The 26778-nt window shown below is 37.5% G+C and overlaps 1 protein-coding gene across 2 annotated transcripts in view; it reads left to right on the top strand.

Annotated features, from left to right (window-relative positions):
• Positions 1–26778, top strand: part of KCNMB2 (potassium calcium-activated channel subfamily M regulatory beta subunit 2) — a 337204-nt gene that overhangs the window by 81336 nt on the left and 229090 nt on the right. The window contains exon 1 of one of the 2 annotated variants that reach the window (XM_028505295.2): positions 18041–18522. The exons of the other annotated variant lie outside the window; for it this stretch is intronic. The gene's annotated coding sequence lies outside the window, so the exon portion shown is untranslated. Of the gene's footprint in view, positions 1–18040; positions 18523–26778 lie in introns of those variants that run through there. 2 annotated transcript variants of the gene reach the window in all.

Raw genomic sequence — 26778 nt, forward strand, 5'->3', positions numbered from 1 at the left:
CTGACTCACAGCCATCTGATACCTACCCAGAACCTCACTCTCCCGCTTCATGCACACAGCCAGGTCTTTCCCCCATAAGTATGGACACATCTGGAGCGTCTCCCCCTCCGGTGTCTACCTCTGTTCCTAGTTAGACACAACTTTCTTGTGTCTATTTCTCATCTCATTTCTAAATCACCAAGGTCATTTTGAATTCTGAATCTATCTTTTATCAAAGTAATAGTTTATATGACTTTGTTAGAGATATGCTCAAATAAGAGTCTTCATTCAACTCTTTGCTGTGTCATTTATTAAAATGTGACTTAGCCTGGTCCTAAGACTAATTCCTACTGAACATCACTTGTTACATTCCTGGGCTACCGTTTGTTTTCAAGGATCATTTTCAGATGATGTTTCCAACCCGATGTTAGAAACATACTTAAGAGCTGTATGTGCTCTTAGCCACATCTCCATAAAGATTGATATTGTGCTTCAAAGATCAATTTAGAAACATTACCAAGGTCAAGGGAAATGGCATCTACAGGAAGCAAAACTATCCTGCCCTAAATGAGATTCGTTTTTTTAATGGGGCTTAATCTTAATAAGCAACAACCATAATGCTAACTAGAACTTGTGCAGTGCTTTAGAGTGTTAAAAGGACTTTCATATAGCTGAACCTAATGACACTTCCTTGAGGTAGGTATTTGAATTCTATTCAATAAACGAGAACACTGAAGCACGCAAAGAACTTATGGGACTTGCCCTGATTTGCATGAAAGTAAATGGCAAAAGTCATTTTGGAAGATAGGTATTCCTAGGCCAAACACTATATCAATGCTAAGGTTCTGAAAAAAAATTGTAATAGCTTCCTCTGTTTAAAAGTTAAGGTTACAGGCCTATAATTTCCCATTCAATCTCAAGCACATTCTCAGACTTTCATTCTCATGGAACTAGAATGGAACCCAATGGAATGGAACCTATGTTCCATTCTCATTAATTGAGCTAATATCCCACCACAAACAGTAGACAACTATTTCAGCATCTCAGAATGTAAGTCAGCACAGTTTTTCAGGCAAGAAACATAAGCAAAGAATGATCCTTGAGAATAAATGCTAGCCTAGGGATGTAACAAGCGATGGTCAGCAGAGTGAAGTCTTGTGACCAGGGTAGGTAACATTTGAATCCATGGTATCTCAAAGACGTTTCAGTGAAGAAATCTGTAATATTTTTACAAACTTTCTTTGGACCCATCTTTACTCAATCTTTGTTTCTGCCCTTCAGTCTCTGTCTGCCCCTTTTCAAAGAACAGGCCTGTGTTGTTTTATCATGGACAGTTTCTACTATACTGTTTCTAAAACAAGTAACTACAATTGAAAAAAAGGCAATAAGAGGATGAGATCAAAGAATATAGAATTTTTTTAAAACACTGTAAGAGACCTTGAATCTTTTTTTTAAGATGAATGAAACAAATTAGCCCCCAATACTTTGATAGGTACAGCTAACTGGCATTAAATTAATTTAATGTCAGAGATAAAAAATGCCTGTCCTAGGTATGAAGAAGGCAGCACAGGGACCTAATAAAGGCCCTGTATACCAAGTTTTCTAGGGTAGAGGTGATAATTCAGTCTCTAAGCTGTTTTTGAATAGTCCCAAAAATGAACAGTGGTAATAGCGGTTGGAAGGCTTTGGCTAAATTAGGAAAGAGAGGATACTTACTGTTGGACTCTCAAATGAAAGTAAAATTTGGAGTTTTTTAAGCCATTTTAAACTCTGTCAGAGAGATAGTGCTTGGTCAGTAACCCATCATTTAACAAATGGAAGGCCAGCAGGCATCAATCAAGCAGAGCCCAGCAGGATATGCAGGCAGAGGAGAAGCTGAAGCAACTTCCCAGTAGCCACATGGCCTTTCTGGAGGCCAAGTGAATTCTGTGATCTCATATCAAGGGGGTCGAGAGTGAGAGATTCCTTCGGAATTACTCAATGAAACTCTTATGTAGACAGCCTCATTTGAACAGACGTCTCCTGCACTCATGAATACAAGGAACCCCATTTAGTCTCAGAAAAGAACTAAAGAGAGTCAGCAACCAATTTTACAAAAGGATTCTCCAATTATTCATTTGCTTTTCATTTTTGTAACCTGCCATATTTCCATCTTTGAGGGATTACTAAAGTCTTGGTTAGGCCCAGAAAGAAAATCATTTTCATCATCATTTTAAGTGTTCTGAATACAATTTGTGTAATGAATTATTTTTTTAAACAGTATGTAAGTATAAAAATTTAAAAATATCATATGACCTATATGGGTACATATAGGTCATATGATATAGGTTGAATAGGTTGAATATATCAGAATGAGCAGCTTCAACTTTAATCACTTTATATTGTTATCAAATGCCCCCTTATTTGGTTCTCACAGCACTTTTGTCAGGTGGTCATGAAATATCAGTATTTCTACACTACACATGAGAGAGCTAAATGTACGTGACTTTTCCAACAAGACATCATTTAAAAATGGCAACCATGATACGGAAACCCAGATTTTCCAACCACAAATCCAGTGCTTATGCCTACAAATCAGGCTTCTAAAGAAGCATGACTGAAATAATTTTATTAGGATATTTCCTACCACTGCTTTCCTGCATCTTTAGGGACTCATTCCCATGGATATATAGAGTTCGAACCATGGTAGCTGGTCAGTCAGGCTATATTTCTGTAATGAGCATCTGCTAATGTCTAAGCACTGGGTAATTGTGCTAATAAAAAAGGTTACAAAGTAAAAAGATATACCAACTTCACTTCACCCTTCAGTAAAACTGCAATAAATCATGGCACATTTAAAATACAGACATGAATAGAAGAAGAAATACTAATTTATTCTGGAATGAATGAGGCAAGACTTCCCTGAGAACCTGGTACTTGAAATGAGTTTTGAAGATGGGGACCATAATATTATTTCCCTATGGTTCATCTTACATATACCCAAATGAATTGGACCACTGAGTATAAATTACATAAGTTATTAAAAATTGTGCAAGTTGAATTAGGAGAAAGTAAATGAACCTAAGCATCTGGAGCAGATGTTTTGAGGAATGGTCAGTCAAAGCATGAACAATTTGATAACTAATAATCACACAAACAAAGAGATGGCAGAGTCATGTTTACAGAAGAGCCAAAAAACCCCTGCACACCTGGACTATGTAAAGATGGCAGATGGCAGAAGCTAGAATGGAAAAAAAAAAAAAAAAAAAAACAAGAAGTAGCAAATTCTAGCAGCTTCAGAATCAACCTCACTGAATATGCTCTGAATCCATTCAGGATCAGCTTCGCCCTAGGCAGTCTCAGGAATGGTAGTCAAGTACTAAGGTGCATACTGTTTAAGCAACAGTTGTCAGAATGTCAAGTGAGTCAGCTGCCAAGGAAAGCACCCCAGGAGGACACTGGAGAGTTGGTATGAAACGCCATCTGCAAGGGAAAGACTTCTGGGTCACTTAACAAAGCTCCTGAAACCTCTTCTGCTCCCACCCTCACCCCCATACTGTCAGCACGCAATGGTGAGAATAAAGGAGCAAATACTTTAGCACACAATTAGCAGTTCCTGAAGGAGAAGGCAAGTGAAATGTATTGAAGCATCATTTGTCAAGTATGCCTGTGGGCCATAAAACAGAAGAGAATTTATCTATGTACAAAGAGATAGGTTTTGTCATCATTATGACTGGGCCTTTCAGCAGGAAGTCACCCCATTACTGTTAGTAAAGAGAACAAACCCAGAGGAAGCAAAGCAACAGAGACCAAAGTATTCGTGGATTTGCTCATCTCTCTGTACATTAATGAGTCAATTTTTCTTATGTGTGTTCTCTGTGCCAGGCACAGCGCTAGACACTGGATATACAAAGAAAAACAGGAGCCCATCTGTGTTCAAACAGCTTTTAACAGCAATATTGGGGAAATACATAGGTATTTATGGAAGGGTAGGAGCTTAAAAATGAGGACTTAATTAGAAGAGGGTTGAACAGGCAAAGAAGGCGAAAGAAGGCAGCCAGAGCAAAAGCAAAGTGGTGCAAAACAAGTGTGGGGGAACTAGAGGCAGATCTGGATGAGCTATATGTAAATTAAGTGAAAAAAATGAAGCTAAAAAATGTAGGTGGGGGCCACAAAAGAATGGCTTCCTGGATAAAGATGCTTAAACTAAGTTTTGAATGTGAAACTAATGAAGAATTTAAAACTGAGGATCCCTAATTAATTGCTTATTTTAACTGAAGTCACTTTAGAGTTTCACATTAAAGAAGTTTGCTTAGCTTTTAATAAATAGTCTTGATTATATTTAAATAGTTTTCTTTTCCATTTTTCTTAGAATTTTATTAGGACTGGCTATTGACTTTTATTAAATGTCTTTCAACATCTTTCACTAAGATCATATGGCTTTTGTCCTTGAATTTGTTCAAGGCTTATGTTGATAGACTGATGGATGTTGCATTTTGTGAATAAATCTTAGTTTGTTACAATATATTATATTTTGATATGTTTTTGTATTTTAATATTTTATTTATAATCTCTGAATCCATATCCATCAATGGTCCTGATTATTCTTTCTGTCCTTTTATGGTTTTTGTTTCTTTCTTTTTTCTTCTATTTTTCCCCAGAAATAACTTTATTCTGGCTTGGTACTAACTTTATTGACTTTATAAAATCAAATCAAATAATTTACTTATTTTTCTATCACCTGAATCAGAAACAGCTTTAGAATAACCTCTTACTTAAGGTTAAGATAACATTTCATTTGTGAACACAGGTGCTCGTGGGTTTTCTACATATCTAGATATCTAACCACTGGTCTGATCTCTTCCATGATGATTGGTTTATAAAAGCTTTTGTTTCATTTTTGAGTCAGCTTTACCAACTTATATTTTGCTAGCAAATCATCCACTTCATCTCAGTTTTCAAATATTTTATTTCTTTATAACTATTTTAATTTTCTATATTTAGCTAGAACTTCCTTCTCATTTATATCTTATATATTTTAATTCATTATGTTTTCCTTAATCATGCTTATAATGGGTAAGTCTATTCTGTTAGATTTTTAAGGTTTTAAATTTATTTTTATTTCCCATCTTCTATGTCACTAATTTCTGCTATCTTTGTTAATTTTTACTTCTTGCTTTTTAAAGGTGCTTGTCTAGTCCCTTCAAATGCATATTATTTACTTTACATTTTTACTTTTCTTCTTTAATAGTAAAAGCATTTAAGACTGTATATTTTCAGAGTAATGCTTCTAAGTTTAAATATATTGACTTCCACCAATATTGCAACTCCTAAATTCTTCTAGCTTGTATTTTCTTGATATTTCTTCTCCTACCTCTTCACATTTAACCTTTATTTATCACTATGACTTTGTTTTCCTATAAATTGAATATACATGAGTTGAATTTGTTTTTAACCCAATCTGATAATTTCAGTTATAGAAAGGGAAAATTCTATATACAAATAATAACATAACCAGTATACTTAATTTTGTCTTCCTTTCCACTTCAACTTTATTTTATATTATTGGTTCTTCTTTTTTGTTACTTTGGCTAGTGTAATAGTGCTGTTATTTAATGTGGAAGATTTTTTTTTCTTTTGTTAATTTGAGAGTTTTAATGTACTTTTCCATTCTATCAATTTCTATCAAACAGTAAATATTTTCACACCAGAACACTGTTCCCACAACAAAGATGCTATATTTCTCATCAACTCCTACTCCCTATGTTATGATATTTAAAATACTTGGCCTTCTCCTTGCTTCCCCAAGAAGGAGTCCTTTGGAATGCTCTTACGTACCCTCTCCCACTTTGTTACATACAAGCTTTTATCAGAACTCCTTCTGTCAGACCATTTTGCCTCAGGTGGCCTTACAGAACAATTTGACAGCATACTTACTGCCAGTCAGACGTTTCCTACCCAATTGTTTGTGTTTATCTCTGCGAGTGTGAATGTGTGTATCAAGTGGCATTGCTTACTAAGTCTCTCTTCTGCCTCCATTAGTTGTAAGTTCTTTCCATAATCACTCACTTAGCAAACAAAGGTCTGCCAGGCTAGCACTATTGTAAGACAGTGGTGAAAAATGCTGTAAGTTCTGCTTGCAATAGGTGTCAGATTTTTCTTCTGCTTGGGGAAAAGGATTCTTTGGTACTTGAAAAAAAAATTATTGGCTCTTTCTTATCTTTTCCTTCTTCTGCCTCTGTAACACCTTTTTGATTTTCTGGTTTCAATCTCCAAGTCTCTTGTATTTTTGCTCTGAGCCTCAAAATTTATCTTTCACTTAACCTTCCATCTTAACAGGAACCAGTCCAGCCTCTTTAATATCTTAAATAGTTGGAAAATCATGTATTTGGTGTTTTTCTCTCTTTCTGTCTCAAATATCTCTCAACTGTACATATTTGTCTACTCTGGAAACCTTATTTTGCTGGTTGTTTTCAGTTTGTTTGGAATTTTCTTTTTCTCTCTAATTGGTAAATTCCTTTAGAGATTTGTTATTTTGTTCTTGTTGTTGGTTGATTTGGGTGTACATGTGACCCTTGGAAAATACAAGTAGCAGCACTTGTGAGCAGGTGGTCTGTGCTCTCCTGGCATAGAAGTAGGCAGGTTATCAGCCCCTCCTTGGGCACCTGAAAGAAACCTCCTTGCTTTCAGATATCTTTCAGTTCTCCCAGGCTCATGGCCAGAGAGGTGTCAACCTATAAGTTTTGCTGTTTTTTTCTCCTTAGATTCCATAAAAAACAAACATTCCAGTAAAGACTTTCCCTAAATTCACAAACCCCATGAGTCAAGCCTTCTAGGATATGCTCTTTCCTTGTCCTCACCCCATGACTTCCAGAAGTCAGTTTCCAGGCATTTAACCATTTCTTACGGTTTTCTCCAGAGAACATCCAAAAGAGCTTAATATTGTATGTACTCAGAGCCATAGTTGATTAGAGAAAGAGATGGAGCTCAAGTGTGCTGCATTCAGCTTATTGTAATCTCAAAATCCCCTTTGTCTATACATTCTTGCACTTGCTATAGCTTTTGTTAAATATAGCACTAAATGTTTCTTCATTATTTATTGGACCATTGAGTAATTTGCAAATTACTGCCATCATAGATATTATCATTAGTAATAAAGTATCAAATAAAAATGAACAGCCATGGCTGGTGTGGCTCAGTGGATTGTGTGCCAATCTGCAAACCAAAGGGTTGCCAGTTCAATTCCCAGTTAGGGCACATGCCTAGGCTGTGGACCAGGTCTCCAACTACACATTGATGTTTCTCTCCTTCTCTTTTCCCCTCCCTTTCCCTCTCTCTAAAAAGAAATAAAATCTTTTTTTAATTTTAATTTTTGTTCAAGTACAGTTTTCTGCCTTTTACTCCCATCCCAGCCCACCCCTATAAATAAATAAAATCTATAAATAAATAAGTAAGTAAAAAAATACATAAAAATGAACAATCACTAACATTGGAGTTAGCATAAAAATATAAGGTAGGGGACTTCCAGCCAAGATGGAGGCATAGGTGGATACACTGTGCCTCCTCATACAACCAAGAGAAGGACAACAACAAATTTAGAAAAAAAAACAACCAGAACTGCCAGAAAATTGAAGTGTTTCGAAGTCTAATAACCAAGGAGTTAAAGAGAAACATTCATGCAGACCAGTAGGAGAGGCAGGGAGGAGCAGAGACGGGTGGCCAAGTGAAGAGGACCTGCAGCAAGGTGGCAGTTGGAGGATGGGGGCAGGCAAGGTGGAGGCTGACAGAGCAGACAATCCCACTTTCACATGCGTGTAAACCAGGAGGAACAACTGAGGAGTGAGACGGACCATGCAACCCAGGGTTCCAGTGCAGGAAAATAAAGCTTCAACACCTCTGACTGAAAAAACTTGTAGGAGTTGAGGTGGTAAGAGATACTCCAACCTCACAGGACAGTTCTTTGGAGAGACCCATAGAGTCCTAGAACATACATAAACCAACCCACCTGGGAATCAGCACCAGAAGGGCCCAATTTGCATGTGGGTAGTGTAGGGAGGGACTCAAAGCCGGCAGAGAGAAGAGTGGGCTTCATTGTTCCCTCTCAGACCCCTACCCCCCACACAGCACCACAGTGTGGCAATATGGCTTGCCCCACCCTGGTGAATACCTAAGGCTCTGCCCCTTACTATGTAACAGGCATGCTGAGACAAAAAGAAATGGCCCAAATGAAGGAACAGATCAAAGCTCCAGAAAAAAATACAACTAAGCAATGAAGAGATAGCCAGCCTATCAGATGTACAGTTCAAAACACTAGTAATCAGGATGCTCACAGAAATGGTTCAGTATGGTTGCAAAATAGAGGAAAAAGCAAAGGCTATGAAGAATGAAATAAGGAGAACCAAAAGCAAAGGGAAGGAAACTGGGACTCAAATCAATGATTTGGAGCAGAGGGAAGAAATAAACATTCAACCAGAATAGAATGAGGAAACAAGAATTCAAAAAACTGAGGAGAGGCTTAGGAACCTCCAGGACAACTTTAAATGTTCCAACATCCAAATCATAGGGGTGGCAGAAGGAAAACAAGAAAAGCAAGACATTGAAAACTTATTTGAAAACATAATGAAGGAGAACTTCCCCAATCTGGCAAAGAAAATAGACTTCCAGGAAGTCCAGGAAGGTCGGAGAGTCACAAAGAAGTTGGACCCAAGGAAGCACATACCAAGGCACATTATAATTAAGGTACCCAAGGCTAAAGAGAAGGAGAGGATCTTAAAAGCAGGTAGAGGAAAGGAGACAGTTACCTGCAGAGGAGTTCCCATAAGGCTATCAGCTGATTTCTCAAAAGAGACCTTGCAGGCAAGAAGGGGCTGGAAAGAAGTGTTCAAAGTCATGAAAGGCAAAGACCTACAACCAAGATTACTCTATCCAGCAAACTTATCATTTAGAATGGAAGGGCAGATAAAGTGCTTCCCAGATAAGATCAAATTAAAGGAGTTCATCATTACCAAGCCCTTATTATATAAAATGTTAAAGGGACTTATTTAAGAAAAAGAAGATCAAAAATTATGAACAGTAAAATGACAACAAACTCACAACTACCAACAACTGAACCTAAACAAACCAAAAACAAAAACAAACTAAGCAAACAACCAGAACAGGAACAGAATCACAGAAATGGATGTCACATAAAGGGTTATCAGTGGAGGAGGGGAGGAGGGAGTGGGGGAAAAGGTACAGGGAATAAGAAGCATAAATGGTAGGTACAAAATAGACAGGGAGAGGTTAAGAATAGTACGGGAAATGTAGAAGCCAAAGAACTTATATGTATGACCCATGGACATGAACTAATGGGGGGAATGTGGGTGGGAGGGGGTATACAGGGCAGAGGGGAATAAATGGGGGGGAATGGGACAACTGTAATAGCATAATCAATAAAATATATTTTTTAAAAGAAAAAATATATAAGGTAAAAAGTAGGGGTATTCTCAATTTTTTGAAGCACACATTCAGCAGCACAATTTTTGCCTATGCTACCTCTCCTCGGTTCAGACATGCAAGGCCCCCATGTGTAAAGCTTCTATGACTATGTGAGTGTTCTACTCTACAATTCTGGGGCTACCATGCATTTTGTTGACATCACAGTTTTTTTTTCTGCTTATTGGGGCAATTTTCTAGCACATGATTGATAAATGTCCTAATAAAGGGTTAGTTTTTTCACTTCGAATTTTCACAAAGTCACCACCTAGTTATTTCTACATTTAAGTTTCAACCAATTATCTTGTATTCCATGAGTGTCTTTCTCCAAAGGACATGGGAAAGATAACATTTTGAAGTTAAAGATCATGTTAAGCTGTTGTGAATGGCTTGTTTGAAGTATAATGCAATGCATTATAGTAAAGCTACCCATGACTTTTTCTTTTTGTTGACAAAATTCTGGGGACATTTTTATTTAAAAATAGTATGACTGGTTTTTAAATTTCCCTGCAGAAGTAATGGCTTCATGAAATATCTAGTGTTTTCTTGCACAAGAAAAAAACAAAAAAGGTCATTTTCCATCTCCATAACAATAGACCCATACTTTAAATAAATATCTGAGTCTATTTTATACTCTTTTTGATTGAGTGCTGTTTCTTATTTACTAGATGTAGTTGGGCCATGCTATCAAACCTTGCTGCTGCTATCAAGTAAGTGCTTTGTGGTAAGCTTTAGGAATGTCATTTCTGACACATGTCTTGATGATTTCAGGTTATCCTGCATGTCCTTTACTATCTTGCATGTTTTCTGATATTCCAAGCTTGCTTACAAAGGGTGTACTGTTTTTAACTATCAGTCAGTGATCCCAGTTGAAAACATAACTATAGAATTAGTATGCTTTAAAAAAACTAAAGTAAAAATGGCATTATCACACACACACAAAATTTGAGTAACTTTTCTGGCAAAAATTAAAATAAAACATGAGTGCTTGGGTAAATTAACATTTGGTTGAGTATACATTTTAGCAGGATATTGATCTGATTTGTGTGTGGAACATTTTTGTGTGTGTGATATCAAAAAATTACTGAATCTCAGAAAAGTATCAAACTCCTTTTTCTTATAGCAAGCAACATAGCTGTCTTTATGGCTCTACCTTTCCGTATTAGCTTCCCTGGCTTTCACTGAGGACATGGCCTCTGTCCAATTTGACAAATACCACAGAGTTCCCTAAAGACAAAGAAAGTTCCAGATTTCCAATGACTTCCAGAGCTCATAAAAATGTTCTGTTTGCTGAGGTTATCTGAAAAACTCCTAATTTAATTCTACTGAATTAAGCTTGTGCTAAAAACTTGACAGAACACAAAAATTCAGAACTCTTGCTCTCAGAATTTTTAAGCAAATTGATTTTCCAGAAGGACAGAGCAGAATTAATGTGTAGATTTGTGTCTCTCTGGCATCCAACAGAATTCCCTGGGAGTAAGAGTACTCCAGGTTTCAAAAGACATGGTTGGGAAGGAATTCTGCCCTGAACAGAAAGAACATCGTGAATGGAGCCTCAGATTTTGTAGTAGTTCTTCACTTCCACTCTCCGTAAAGTGAGAATGTCCACTTCAGGAAACAAATTAAAATTCCAACCTTAGTAACCTTCCTTTGCCTCCTTTCTCTCCCCTCTTGTCATATGACACCTGACTTCCACTTCAGTCCCAAAGCAAAAGAATGTAAACTAATAAATGCCTCCGTGTGAAAGAAAGGAACAAAGCATCCTCTCCTGCCACACTGACTACCCTGCCTTGGGCAAGGTCACATCTCACTGGTGGAACTACCAAAATGGAACAGCCCTTTAAGGGAGCAACTTAGCAATACATACCATGAGCCTTTAGAGCAATGGTCCACAACCTTTTTGACACCCGAGACCAGTTTCGTGGAAGAAAAGTTTCCCACTGGGGGAAAATGGCTATATAGCCTGTCACCAGATGTAGTTTAATTGGCACTTGCCACTCAATGATAGGGTTTTGATAGGAGTCTGCAAGCAATCGATTTATTATGGTCTCTGTGCAGTCACCATAATGCATGATCAATGTTTCTCTCTCACATTGTTATACCTCTCTCCCTCTTTCTCTCAAACCTCTCTGCTAATGACAGTCTGTGTTTGCAGCCACTCCCCAGCACTAGCATCACCACCTCAAATCATCAGGCATTAGATTCTCATAAGGAGCACACAACCTAGATCCCCCACATGCACAGTTCACAGCAGGGTTCACACTCCTATGAGAATCTAATGCTGCTGCTTATCTGACAAGAGAGCGAGCTCAGGTGGTAATGAGAGCTATGGGGAGCAGCTGTAAATACAGATGGAGCCTCACTTGCTCCCACCACTCACCTCCTGCTGTGCAGCCTGGTTCCTAGCAGGCCAGAACTTTTAATGGTCTCTGGCCCAGAGGTTGGGGACCCCCACTTTGGAATGTTCAGATATTGCAGGTCAATGTTACAGATATGAAAATTTATTCTAAATAAATATAACCAGATATGTAGACAAATATTTGTTGAAAAGACCTTCAGCAAAGCATTATATTAATGTGTGTTCAACAGTGGGATTTAAAAAATAAATTAGAAAAGATCCATATCACAAAATATTATGCATCCTACTTAAAAAGATTTGAAGACACCTGGCTGCTGTGACTCAGTTGGTTAGAACATGGTCCCATAGACAGAAGGGTCATGGGTTTGATCCCCAGCTGGGCATGTATGAGAAGGCAACCGATTGATTGATGTTTCTCTCTCACATTGATATTCTGCCCCACCCCCCACCTCCACTCTCTTTCTCTCAAAGCAATGAAAAAATGTCCTTGGGTGAGGGAAAAAAAATTTTGAAGATTTCAAAATGACATGGTAATGATAAAATATATAAAATTATATATGCAATATAATCCAAATTTTTTACATTAGAAATAGAAAATACTTGTGGAATTTGGAGTCACAGGAGGCATTTGTTTATATTTTCTGTATACTCTAATTTTCCAATCATGAGCATGTGTCACTTCTATAATGAGAATTAAAGTGTTTTGTTTTTAAGGGGGGTAAAACAGCATGCAGTGAAATTACCATCATATCTAACCAATACCCTTGATAAAAGTACCTTTACAAATACATTTCAGTATACAAATCTGTTTGGTTACATCCATTTTCTGATTCTAAGTAAATTGTGAAATGTACAAATATTTATTAAGACTTTCTTAGATGTCTAGCATTAAATAAATAGAAGTTCCCCAACTAACAAATATGTAATAGACTTACAAGGATTTTGCTATAGTTTTGTCAAGCAGGACCTTTTACAATAAATGTTCACACACTTGCTGAAAAGCATTTTGTTTGTCAAATGGCTCTTATCCCACCCTAAAAATCTAGCAACATAAAGTGGGTAATTAAAATATACAACTGAATATAAACACCAACAAACATATAAATCTTTGTCCTTTGTACCCAACCTTTGAGGCCTTCTGCATACCAGGGATTTCTTTCTTTTGTCTTGTTTTGGTTTTAAGACAGCTTTGTTTTAATTAACTTACATTGAAAGCGGCAGGTACCATATCTACTGGCATGGAGGGTACATAGTACTGCAGCACCGTAAGTCACAGCATTAATAAGAAGAACATCAACCAGCAATCATCTTCTCACTGACTGCACATAGACATGCCTGGAGGGTAGCACACGTTTCCAGGAAACAGGAGGGTTGCAGCTAGGCCCCAGGAAGGAAATTAAAATACAATCCCAACAACTGTCAATATTCTATTTTATGTTTTATTTTAAAGCTGATTTATGTCCAGTACTCTGACAGGCTTCAGAAGAATGGCAATGCAGCCCAGTAAGCCGTCTGCCAAGTGCAATGGCTCAGCCACAGAATGATGGCTTCAGAAAGTTGGTTAAGCTAGCTTGTGCCAGTGATTTCTCATGGTATCTAGTCCAGGGCTCAGCATCTCAGTGGGTTTGGTGGTGGGAGGGGCATAGTAGGGAGCATATTTCTCCTAGTCTGTAAATTCAGATAAATTAATTAATGTGTATATTATATTATTATCTACCCCCTTCTCCTTTTCAACCCCACCCATACAGAGTGGTAATTCACTGAAACCTGCAAACAGGATTAACTGCTGACAGAAGGAGGGGTTTCCTGCAGGATTTTCCATCCTAATTTTAATGAAGACAGACAGATACGCAATAAAAAATCCAAGAAGATGATTCAAATCACAGCCTCACTAGATGAGTTTGTGCTTATAGCCCATAGATCAGAGAGTCCTGTTCAGCTGCCACCATTAGTGTAGAATTATATTCTGTGTCGATTCTGCAGTTAGAAGAATTGGGAAAATCTATAGTTTATCTTTTTAAAAATGTTTACCAACGGCTACCTTGAAAACATAAAGAGCTATAAAATAAAAGGTAAATAACCAGGCATGAATATTTGCCAGATAGAAAGAGAAAAATATATGCCAGTAAGCTCCAATTTATCCTTTTTTACCACTTTAAAAAAATTCTTCTGGTGCTTATATTTCTAGATATTTCTAGGTAAAGTATAAGGAGCCAGATATAAAGTTTCATGAAGTAAAATAACACTGGTTTATGAGTTAGAAGACATACTTACTGGCTGTGATCTGGGATAAATCATTTAACCTCTGTCATCCTCAGTTTCTCCAGATGTAAATGACACTTGATATTTGCCTTGCCACTCAATAACTTTGTTCTGAGGATCAAATATAATGTGTGCAAATTTACCCTATAAATGTAAAGCTTTAGAAATTGTCACTTCATTAGTAAACTTTTTAAAAAGATTTTATTTGTTTACTTTTAGGGGGGAGGGAGAAAGAAAGGGAGAGAAACAGCAATGTGTGAGAGATAAGTCAATCTATTGCCTCTCACACACCTCCAACCAAGTATCTGGCCAGCAACCCAGGCATGTGCCCTGACTGGGAATCAAACACGTGACCTTTTGGTTCCCAAGCCAGCGTTCAATCCACTGAGCCATGCCAGCCAGGGCTCATTAGTAAACTTTTTAAAAATCTCTAATCAGAAGGAAAATCTTTATGAAAAGTGGTGGACAAATGACAGACACTTCATTGTGACTTGGAAATCAGACACAAAGCTTTTATGTCAGAATTTCTTCAAATGCTTTCTTTTAATTACTTTTTAGGGCTAAGAATTCAAATGTTGCCTATAGAATGTCTCTTTTATGAATTAAATTGGGACTTTAAAGTGAGTTGGCTTCGGCTTTTACAAGACTGTAACAGGAAAGAAGCACTTTCTAAACTATCCTGTTATTCCTAGTTAAATAGTCACAACAGGGCAAAAAACGTTGTTCTCTGTATTACTCAGAGCATACATTATATATTCCAAAATATAATTAGCACTTGTAGCTGTAACAGATAGCTACACCTTCTGGTTATGTATCTATCAAATTTTCATTTTAATAGCGATGACTCATAATGAAATTACGCATTCATCGTCCCATTCATTAAACCACTTAACTTGAGGGCTGTCCGTGTAAACTGAAAATTCTCTGCGTATGTGTTCACATCATGCTGGCCCAGACTCTATTTCTCAACATAATATTTGTTAACATACACAAATTCTTTCCAGAACAAGGCACTTTTTTGTTTTGTTTCGTTTCTAATGTGCATTCAGAGAGCAGATGCTGTTGAAAATGTTATCAAGTTACAGATGCACAGAGTACTCTTGCTGAATGTGTCTGGTAATATAGTTCTGAAATATTACTCCAGCTCTAGCCTTCTGTTGCCCCAAACTTCATTCTCCAGGGAGCCATCCAAAAACACAATGCTAAGAATTACTAAATTCAATCTTCAGATCAGCTGTTTTTGAAATGGTAGAACATGGTTTTAACAAATTCAGCATAGGTTTCTCTTGTTGATGAAGAGGTGAGCTCTAAAGACACATTATTATCTGAAACTTCATTATTAGGGAGGGAATTAAAGTAATAGTTATTGGGAGAAAGCAAAACAAAAACAAGAGGTTCTATCTTATATGTTTAACAGCTGGCATTCTTCTCTCTTCCCCTCCCTCACTCTCTTTCCTAATCATGCCTTCTTTTCGTTCTCCTCTTTCTTTTTTTTTTAAGATTTTATTTATTTATTTTTAGAGAGGGAAGGGGGAGAGAGAGAGAGAGAGAGAGAGAGAGAGAGAGAGAGAGGGAGAGAGGCATCAATGTGCGGTTGCTGGGGGTTATGGCCTGAAACCCAGGCATGTACTCTGGCTGGGAATCGAACCTGGGACACTTTGGTTCCCAGCCCGCGCTCAATCCACTGAGCTACGCCGGCCAGGGGTTTCGTTCTACTCTTTCTTTTCTCCTCTTCTTTCCTAGTGTGCCACTTACCCCCTCTTTAAGAATTCCTCTCCCTTTTACTTCCTGCTCAGTGATAACCAGCAAAGAGCTTTACTCCTACCTTCTCACGTACCTTGTCTGATTATCATATACAGTCTTACAACATATATATTATCTTCATTCCATTTTACCTGAGGCTTAAATAGACTAATGGAAACAAGTCAGGCCTCCTTATTTCAAAGCCTGTGTCCTCTTCGAATATGATGCTACCTTACGAAATTCCTTTCTCCCTCATAGATCTTTTCCTCTTCTTTCCCTCCCTTCAGCTTCTCTCCTTCACTTTCTGCTCCTCTGCCATTACTCAACAAACCATCTCCCACCCCACCCCAACCCCCATCTGAACAGCCCTTTCTAGTAAACTCCTTCATCTTCAGAGAGGTCAAGTGACTTCTTCTTCTTCAAGGACTTCACTGAGTGTCTTTGCTGCAATCCCTCTTATTTCATCCCAGGAACAAAATCTTATCTTTATCTCTTGTGTCATTAGCATCTGTCTTCTGAATTAATCACATTAATATTGGAGAGAAGTATCCAACTGGGGAATTCTTCTCTCACTCTCTCTCTGTCTCTGTCTCCCAAATTATTTGTGGTATTGTTAATGGTGTCTAGGTTGTCAGGTTGTCAATTAAACCCTTATTACATTTGAAAAAAAACTGGGATATACAGCTCATAATATTATTCTCCCATCATTTTATAAAGAGAATATCATTCTCCCCTGGAATACTCCCCTTCTCCCCTGAAATACTCCTTATCCAAATTTTTGGATGGAATACTTACATTACAAACTGTGAAACTGAGGAACTAAAGACAATAATTTTGCTCTTCCCAGACTCCTTACAACTCTGAACATTTAATTCCTTGGCTAAGAAATAGTTTATGGGGCTAATAGTTAATAGAATTATGAGGCTGGTGAAAGATTTTGGACATAACACAAAATATTATTTTTTTCTATTTGAAGACCTGAAAATTTGAAAAAAAGTCTTCTTTGTCTTACAAACATAATGGGAACAGAATTATTTTCTGAAATTACAATTACAAGTATTTTCTGATTTGGGGGATATAGGAGAACCACTATAAAGATACCCAATCAGAATGAAATGTGTTACAGTTTGTGATACAAAGAGATTTTTTCATTAAATCACACCTTATTCCTGAGAAAAAAATTATGACCAGTAAAGTAAAAAGTAAAATTAAAAAACAATCAGGGCATATTCAAACCCAAACCAAGAATTAAAAAAAAAAAAACCAGAAAGAAGAAAAGAAGTATATTTTCTTTATCAGACAACTGAGCAATTCAGATATTCAGTTATCTCTTATAATAAAATAATGGATACTATGATCATAATAGTATTTCTAGATCACAAAACTATTAGTAATTAAATAGTGGTGATTAATAACCATTTCCCTTGAGATTTTGTTTTGCAGTAGTTTTTGTTTGTTAATCGCACCTCATTTTCAATTCTATAGGCCAGTATTCTACATTTCCATTTCTCTTCTTATTCCATCTGCTATTCTCCTTAAGCCTCTCCCTTAAGGAGGAACTACTTAGTTTCTATAGTAACTATTACAAACTATCCCTCCTGGGGTAGCAGGAGTAAAGACCAGCAGAAGAAAAAGACTAAATCTGGGCACTTGTAGTGTAACACATTCTCTATGTTATTGTGAGCTACCAAGAACTTTCCTTCTACTTCCTTATTTGGAAAAGTACTTAGCACTTTTCAGAGTAGCATTTCAAGGAAGTAAATAATACCCTTGTCTTTGACCAATGGTAAGAAACCCCTCTTGGACCTTCCGTGATCAAGACTGTCCAAAGGGGATCAAGGTAGTGTACACGTTCCCTCAACCCACCATTTGCACAGTAGTGCACAGCATGTGATTGCTTCTAACTGGAACACAAGCTTTGTCCATCATCGTGAAACAATAAATGTGCTCATGATCCATTCTGGCCATTTGATGTCTAATTTGAAGTTTTATACAAAATGCAATATGCTGAATCCTAGCTCAGTGATGATGAGAATGTTTCCTGTTGGGATTGATTCTCTTACCTAACTCTGGAGAATGCTTATTTTTGTGACAGAAGAGTAGCAGTCCCTTACTGGGAGTGAGAGAATTGTTTGGGGAATCCTAGAGTATTTACTCCCAACTTCACTCTCGGAGTAAAAATACCTATTTGCAAAAGGAATGCTTTCTCCAGTAGTGAAAGAGGATTTGGAAATCTGATCCAGTAGGCAGGGTGGTGTCTGTCAGTCCCGGAAGGACGTCTGAGCCCTCTCTCCCTTTTTAATGTAAGAATTCGAAAGCAGTGGGGAAGCGTGCTAGACCTATCACAGCATTGCTAACAGACAGCCTATTACAGTATTTAATAAAAACAGAAACAGCATGCCTATCATAGGCTAATAATCCTACCTCCTGTACGCTTTAAAAACAGTATGAAGCAGCTCTAACAGAGCTTCAGATAACTAATTTCAAGCATGGCTGTCTAGCGTGCCAGTCACTCCTATTGTCCTTCCAAACTCTTTCAGACATTTTGAGCTGGGAGTATTAAAGCTATGAGTTAGCAAGGGTTGTGACATTAGTGGTCCAGAAAAGCTTTAGGCACGAGAGGTAATGATGATTACCGGTGGCTCTTTGGAGGACTGCACTGGATCTGGATCGCTGTCCTTAAAAATTAAGCGTGGCTTTTGAGGAAGATGTGACAACTATAGGAGGTAAGATTTGCATGTCAAACAAAGGGATCTGTTGCTGTTTCTTGCTTTTTTTGTTTGCTTTGTGCCCAGTGGGTCGTGAATTGCAGCCAGGTGCGGAGTGAGGAGCAGGAAAGCGGGCAGAGGAGAGTGGGAGACGGATCTGCTTAGAGCAAAACACAGTGGATAGTATTGTTTTATGGCAGAAATGCCTCGAGGACAAAGTGGCTCCGTGCCTGCTGAGTGTGCATTCCACGCTGCTTTTCCCGTGGAGTAGAATGCTTAGAGGTCATGGAGAAAGCAGTTTGCTTCTTATCTGTGGTGCCAGCTGGGCTGTTAGTAGGGTTAAGTGAAGACTTTGGTGGGTGGGGGGCAAAAAGGTCCAAGAAAAATAAAGAGGATGCTGTCCTTAAGACTTGAAACCTGTTAGATAAATAATTTTTCCCATGGTCTATGTGCTGTGATAGCCAGAATCTAATTTTTAAAGGGGGACATTGGAAGATTACAAAGGATTTCCCTCATAAAGAACTACTTTGTATTTAATTTATTATTAAAGAAAATTGGGTACCTCCGTCCATTTTGCATGTTGAAAGGCTGATCCACGCTGTTTGCACGGATGGTGTTGCTAAAGCAGAGAAAGAGTTTTAGACTAAAGGGGCTTTCCCTCTGCTCCTGCTTTTGCTTTTCAACAACTGTCAGGGCTGCAGATGAAAATGGTGATCCGTTAGAGATTATGAACTTGATGTTTTGTCTTGTTCTTTTCTTCTGTTTTTTCTTTCTTTTTAATGAACAGCATAAAAGCACAATTCTCCTTGAAAGATGAGAGGGGCAGTTGGGTTCCAAAGTCCAGTGGATAATGAGTAGATTTGCAGAGGAACTTATACTGCTTTGTACTTTATTATGGGATCTGTGTAGCTCAATCAAAGAAGGATATGTCAGGAAATCAGCAGCTGAGGTTTTTAAACAAAATGCAACGATCAAAAGCGAATGTTTCCCCAACTTGATCTATAGTGAAAGTTTTGGTATTTGTCATTGCACATGACCCTCGATGTGAAGTGGCAGGAACATAGTGAGTGAATTTCTCCATGTTCTTGTGTTATTTCTCTGACAGACTTCACAAACTCTGACATGTAAAGATGCAGCTATAGATTTTGAAAAATGTCATGTTCTGATGCATTGATTTAGTTATAATGAGTGGCAAAGATACATGGAATAATTAAATATTTAAAAAATAATATAACATTTTTCCAAAAGTTCTATGTTAATGAAGTATTGACTAGAAATAAAAGTGAATGAGAACTACAGTATGTTTGTTTCAGCTAAATACTGGAATTAAAGTTAAATGGGCTTTTTCTCTGGTGCAGTTGAGTTTGTACATTTGTGAGCTTCTGTATATATGCTGCCATTCACATTTAAAGTTGACATCGTTGCCCTGTAGTGTGTGACACCTATGCTTAAAGTTGTGTGTCTATTTTTCCTAATAGTGTAATGAAAATTACTGAAACTCTCTATGCTAGTCTTTCTGTGACCAAGAGCACATGTCCATGAAATAACTGTATGGAATTTCTGATGCAATCGATGGCTATGACATAGTTTTCTGTTTCTATGTGTCCAGTGGAATGTGTGACCTTGACCTTGTAAAGTCCCATTATCTAGCCAATTGTGCTCACCAGTCAAGAACTGATGCATAGAGAGCATGCAAGACGCAAGCAGAAACACACACAAACATTTTATTTATGGCGGTCAGATTACAAGTGAATGTAATTTCTATTGTTTTCATTAATTTCATTTATTTTAAAAGAACTTCCACTGTTTCTGGTCTTACCAATATCTTCTGAATCTAATCAGATCAAGCATTTATTATAGAAGCGATTTGTGCCATAAAAGTTGTCAAGAGGAGAAGTCATTTTGCTATGGTCATGCTCATAACACTTTACTGATAAACTAAAATGACTTTTCACAATGTTCACAGATTTATGGGAGAGGTCCCTATATTAAATCTCCATGGTATGTGTGTCTAGACTAAACGCCTACAACATGAAAAACATAGGAGGCAATTGTTTTGTTGCCTGCAAGCTGTGGGGAAAGCCAAACCAAGTAATTTAGTCAAAACAACCTACTTGTCACAAATTAATTTTGCCACCTATTTACATTGGTAGCTATCAATCAAAGCATTTCCACATAGCCTTCCCTTTCAGTTTTTGGTACATCTAGTAATAAAAATGAGCAATTCTCCAGCTATACAGAAATCAACTCAGGAATGCACCCTGACATAAAAAATAAGCAAAGCTTCAGCCTCTTGTTTTTTCAGTGCCCAAGGGTGGCACAGTCATCATTCAGTCACCAAGACACAAGTCACCAAGTCCAGGATTGTCCTTGTTCTCGGTCTCTCTCATATACACAGTCATCATTTTACTTTTATTGGTGATATTGGACCAGACATTTCACAAACTAACACAACCTTCTCTTATCACCTCTCTTCTGTCATCAAAATATGATGAAAAAAGAACCTTCCCAATATCTTCCTGCTATTACATTGAATAAAAAGCAGACTACAACAATGGATCTACAATATAACCCTAATTTTAATATATACCTGCATATGGAAAAAAAGAGAAAGAAGCGCACCCTTTTATTCTCATTATTCATCTGTAGGGTTGCTAATGTTTTTCAAAACAGACATTGCATTAACAGTCACAGGAAGACTAACATCATTAAAGTTTATATCTCCTATCCCAATCACATTACCATCTTTCTCATTATCACACTTCATATAACCCACTATGCCTTCACCTCAAATTCCAAACTCATTTGTTGGTCCCAGAAAGACTGAGCAGAAATGTCATGCCCCTTCTTCCTTGGGTTTTCTGGCACATCATGAAAAACGCACCCTCATCTTTTCTCAGAGACTGACTCCTACCTGTTAATTCAAGTTTCCTAGAAAAGGTGTGTATGTGTGTACATGTGTGTGTATTCTCTTTGCTACTTTATAGATAGATAATATTTCAATCTCTTTTTCTGGCTCCTTATTATCCCCTAATATTTAAATGCTGGGGTGCTCTGTGGCTCAGCTCTAAATCTATTCTTTACCTATACTTACTCCCTAAAGGAATTCAAGCTAGTCCCAAGACCTTAAAAACTATCCACACCCAAACAGCTTACAAATTCTAATGCCTGAATTGGGCTTTTCCTCTAACGTGCATACTTACATATTCAACTATCTACATAACATTTTCATGTAAATGTACTGTGGGCATTGCACACTTAACATATTCACAACCACATTTCTGAATTTCCACACACAGTCCTCCCAAGTTTCCCCCCATGCATCTAAATGGGAACTCAATTCTTCCACTTGTGCTGAAGAAAAATCTTGAAGTCCACTTTGAATCTTCTATTCCCTTCACTTGTCACAGAAAATTGCATTGTTTCTACCTTCAAACTGTAGCTAGAATTCAATTACTCATCATCCCACTGCTACCACTCTGGGCAAGTTACTGCCAGCTCTCAGATTACTTCATATATTTTCACCACTGACCTCTTGCTTCTGCCTCCCCCTGCTCTCCTACACACATTCTGGTCCATATCCAACACCAGTGGTCATTTCAGAATTGAAGTTAGACATAGTACCTCCTGCTCATGAGCTTCCAACATCTTCCCATCTAGCTACAGGTCAAAGCCAGATCCTTACAGTGGCCCACAGGCCATGTGTGATCAGCCCAGGTTCCTCCCGGGCTCCTCTGCCGCCTCCCCCTTCAGCACTGCACTGCAGGCGGCTGTTCCTCAAACCTGCCATGTTCTCAAGCCTGGGGCCTTTGACTCTGCTGGGCCTGCTGCTGGGGAAATTCTTCCCCTACCTAGCTACATAATTCAGTGTCTCACTTTCTTTAGGTCTCCACCAAATGTCACCTCATCAGAGAAGAGTTCCCTGCAAACCATATTTCAAATCGTACCCTCTTGCACAAATCCCATCCCTAGCCTTTGCTTCACTTTTCTCCATCACATATCAAATTATACCCAAAATATATCATATGTTAAGTTTTTATTGTCTGTCTCTCTCTTTCCTGCTAGAATAGAAACTATATGAGAGGAGGGGTTTTGTTTTGTACCCTGATATAACAGTTGTCAAATTAATGAATGTGGGAATTCAATACTTTTTCCCCCCATAAAAATCCATTGGTAATATTAGGCTCCAAGCATAAGGTTTTCAACCTCAGGGTCACAGCTCTATGTCATAGCACTGTATTACTTTTTCTAAACAGAAAGATACTGAACACCTTGAAGAAAGTCAAGGAGATTTATCAAGATGATTTTTTTCTCCTCTTTACATAAGAGAAAAAATGCACATCACTGATTCCAACCTATGTCAAAGCAAATAAAAATTCAATTTGCCTAAATTTGATTTATCCAAAAGATTACTTCTCTTTCAAAAAGATATCTTCACAAATTTATACAAATGACAATGGGCATAAATATGTCCTGTATTTTCTCTGATCTCCCCTGGTGATAAGAGAAGGGATGGCAAAACCAGGTTGGAATTACATTTAGCCTCAATACCCCTTTTCTGAGCATACAAGCCCCAGTATTCTGTGTGGCACAAGGAATCAGTCAATACTGATCAATGTATGTACCATTCATTTGCATTAATTTATTGCTCTTGAAATCAGCATGGTTAGTCTCATGGTCTGGTTAACAGTGACCTCTCTACCACTTACAAGGTATATGTTTTCAAATAATTAAAGTATAATAAAATAATCCTATTCTACAAATTGGATGCAAGTAATAGTTCCCAATATTTCCAGAATGTTCTATAACCCAGGGAGGTTGTGTGATATGAAAAGGACATAGCATCTGAGATAAGCGCAGGCTGTAAGAACAAAGAGATTTGGTCTGAATCTCACATTTGTACTTCATAGATATGTGACCATGGGTAAGTTTTTAAAATGTTATCATGCCTCAGTTTCCTCCCTGGTAATTGGTGATAGTAATATATCCCTCTTTAGGTTGAAGATTAAATGTGATTATATGTTAGAATACTTGGTACAGAGAAAAAGCTTAAAAAGTAATAGTGTTCTCACTGTCATTGTCATTTAATCTTCACAGCATGCCTGAGTAGTAGATATTATACTTTCTATTGAACAGATAAGAAAACTGAGGTGTAGAAAAGTTAATCATATTGCTCAAGGCCAAAGAACTAGTAAGCTATTGGAATTTACTCTCCCTTCAGCCATAAAGAGTCCTGATAAATAGAATGTCAGATTAACCATCTTTCAGTATATTTAGTGACTACAGGCTACCAGTGATTACAGGAATTTTTGTAAAGGGAAGATCTGAAGAAAAGATTTTTCTTTCCTCTGTGAACAATGCAGGGGCCTTATGGATTCCTTCCCTGAAGAAAAAGTAGACTTAAGCTCCTGTGAAGTGACTTAAGTGACAGCCAATTTATTCATTAAGAAAACCTCACTCTCTAGATGTAGAGTATACTGTGGCATCCAGACACGAGTTCTGTGGCCCTGAAAACCTTCCCCTTGCCAGTTTTTTAAACCTGCTCTTTCTTCAGCAGAAATGTAGACAGTAATAGTACATTACTCATGGGGTTTTGAGGATTGAATGAGATAATCTGTGCATGGCTGTTAGCACTGTGCTTGGCACAAATTATGTGGGTAATGCATATTACCTAACAGCACCTTAACTATTATTATCTAGGATGAAACTTAAAACATTATAAATGTATTACAACACTGAGAGATTTGGTTTAAATATCTCCTTTGGTTCTTATTTCTTAATATTGCATGTCTCTAGGTTAATTCAATAGATATAATTTAAAAGTGATTTAATTACTAAAGTATTATGTTAGAGGTCAAGGTGTTTGAGCATCTGGCCAGCTTCAGAAACAGAATTTCTTGAAATGTGTGACATTTGATCATTTCTTATTAGACCCAAAATAAAAGAGGCAATTCTAGAAAAATCAAGAAAATGTCTGCTTTTCTGAGATAACCCAATTTTATGGATTTGTATTAAAAAAACTTTAACCGATGGCCTTTCCTCGACCTTGTCAGGCTCCAGTTTCAACATCACTGGTCTTCACTGCCTGTGACTGCGTGGGATGAATTGCTAGTAAACTGAGCATGAATGAACGCATCACCTTGTAACACGACTTCAGTGCCAGGTGTGCATGAAATCTGCAATTAGCACCAGTTGGTTATTCTAGATTTAACATTATGAATTTCTTAATGCAAAGGCATTCACTTTCATTTAATTGCTCAATAAAAATTAGCACCTCCATACAAACTACTGGGAAACTCTCAAATGCTAATCTACTACAGAGGCTAAACTTCCCTTTAATCAGTTCTGACTATCATCCTTTACCAAACAACTTCTCAAATTTTAAAGCCTTGAAGACTTGTTGTGTTGCTAATGACTGTATTTGTGTGGGTGTTTCCTTTAATATTTTGTCATTTCCCAAATCCATCTCTGTAAGTGCAAATATTTATATTCTCTCGTTATTTTCCAAAGCATAAAAGAAGCAACAAAACTACTATTCTCTGGTGCATTTGAGATCTTTTTCCCCGGCTCATGTCATCAGTTTGGCTCAAATAAACTTTTTTTTAAATTTATTTTATTTATTTATTTTTAGAGAGGGAGGGGAGGGAGATAGAGAGACAGAGAGAAACATCAATGTGCGGTTGCTGGGGGTCATGGCCTGCAACCCAGGCATGTACCCTGGCTGGGAATTGAACCTGCGACACTTTGGTTCACAGCCCGCGCTCAATCCACTGAGCTACACCACGCAGGGCTCAAATAAACTCTTATAAAAGTTTTTTAGATAAATAAATATAATATATATACCAACCATAGCATAAAGGTCAGCGATGGAGACGATAAGCGTTTGGACGGAGGAACATATTTGGCAGTAAAGTGTCTCTCTACATTTTACTTGAAATGATGTAATATTACCACTTGTTACACTGTGAAAGTTTAGATATATATATAGTAAGCCACAGAGCAACTACAAAATAAGAGAGCTGTATCCAAAAAACAGTATATACATTAAAATTTAATATTAAGAAACATTGAAACAATTCAAAATAAGGTAGGAAAGAATAAAAAAATAAGAAAAATCAGTTTACAAATAATAAAATAATAGGCCTAAATTCAACCATATAAATAATTGCATTAACTGTAAAACATCTAAACAAAGCAATTAAGAGACTATCAAATTGGAATTTTTTTAAAAAGCCTAACTTTGTGTTGTCTACAAGTAAATCATTTTAAATATAACAACATAGGAAGGTGAATAAAAAGGTGAGAAAAGATACATCAGAAGAGCTAATCAAATGAAAGCTGGAGTGTCTATATTAACATGAGACAAAATAGATTTCAGAACAAGGAAACTGCAAGCGACAAGGAGAAATAGTACATAATGGTAAAACGAGTCCATTCATCAAAAACATATCATTCTAGCCCTCACCAGTGTGGGCGGAGAGTTCCATTTCCACAGCAGTGAGTGTGTGTTACATGTCAACATCCGGCAACCCTATGAATGAGTGATGTCCACAATGTCCTGTCCTGCCCAGCCCTGCTCAGCTCCTGCAGACTCGTGCCTATGGCTTCTTTATGGAGTCAGTCCTTCTCATATTTGGTCTCCCTCTTTTCCCGCTGCCTTCTATTTTTCCCATCATTGTTGTCTTTTCCACAGGAGCTTTGTAGGATGTGCCTAAAGTAGGATAGCTTCAGTTTTGGCATTTTTGCTTCCATCAATGTTTTAGGCATAATTTGCTCTTAGACTCACTTTTTTCATCTTTCTGGCAGTCCTGGTTATTCATAGAGCTCTCCTCCAACACTGTATTTCAAGCAAATCAATTATTTTCCTATCAGCCTTCTTCGCTGTCCAACTTTTGTGTCTGTGCATAGTAATTGGGAATACCAGAGTGTGGATGATGCTAGCCTGGGTCTCTAATAACACATCTTTGCTCTTGGTGATGTTTCTTAATTCTTCTGTTGCCATCACAGATTTTCAAAGTTTGATTTTTAAAAAACATTTTCACGAGGTATTGCTCTTTTTTGCTGCAAGAATACTCTGTGCATAGTTCTACCATGGCCGTTGGCACACTGTTCTGATCTTCGGTTCACTAATCTGCTCCATTCCTCCCCAATTAAATCATAAGTCCCAGGAGGTCAAGGACTGGGTCATAGTCATCGCAGTATTTCCAGTGCCTAGCAGAGTTCTTCACAGTAGTTAATGCTCAATAAGTATTTCTTGATGAGTTGAACCAGTGA

This window comes from Phyllostomus discolor, chromosome 2, assembly GCF_004126475.2.
Source record: "Phyllostomus discolor isolate MPI-MPIP mPhyDis1 chromosome 2, mPhyDis1.pri.v3, whole genome shotgun sequence".
NCBI classification, from domain to species: Eukaryota; Metazoa; Chordata; class Mammalia; order Chiroptera; family Phyllostomidae; genus Phyllostomus; species Phyllostomus discolor.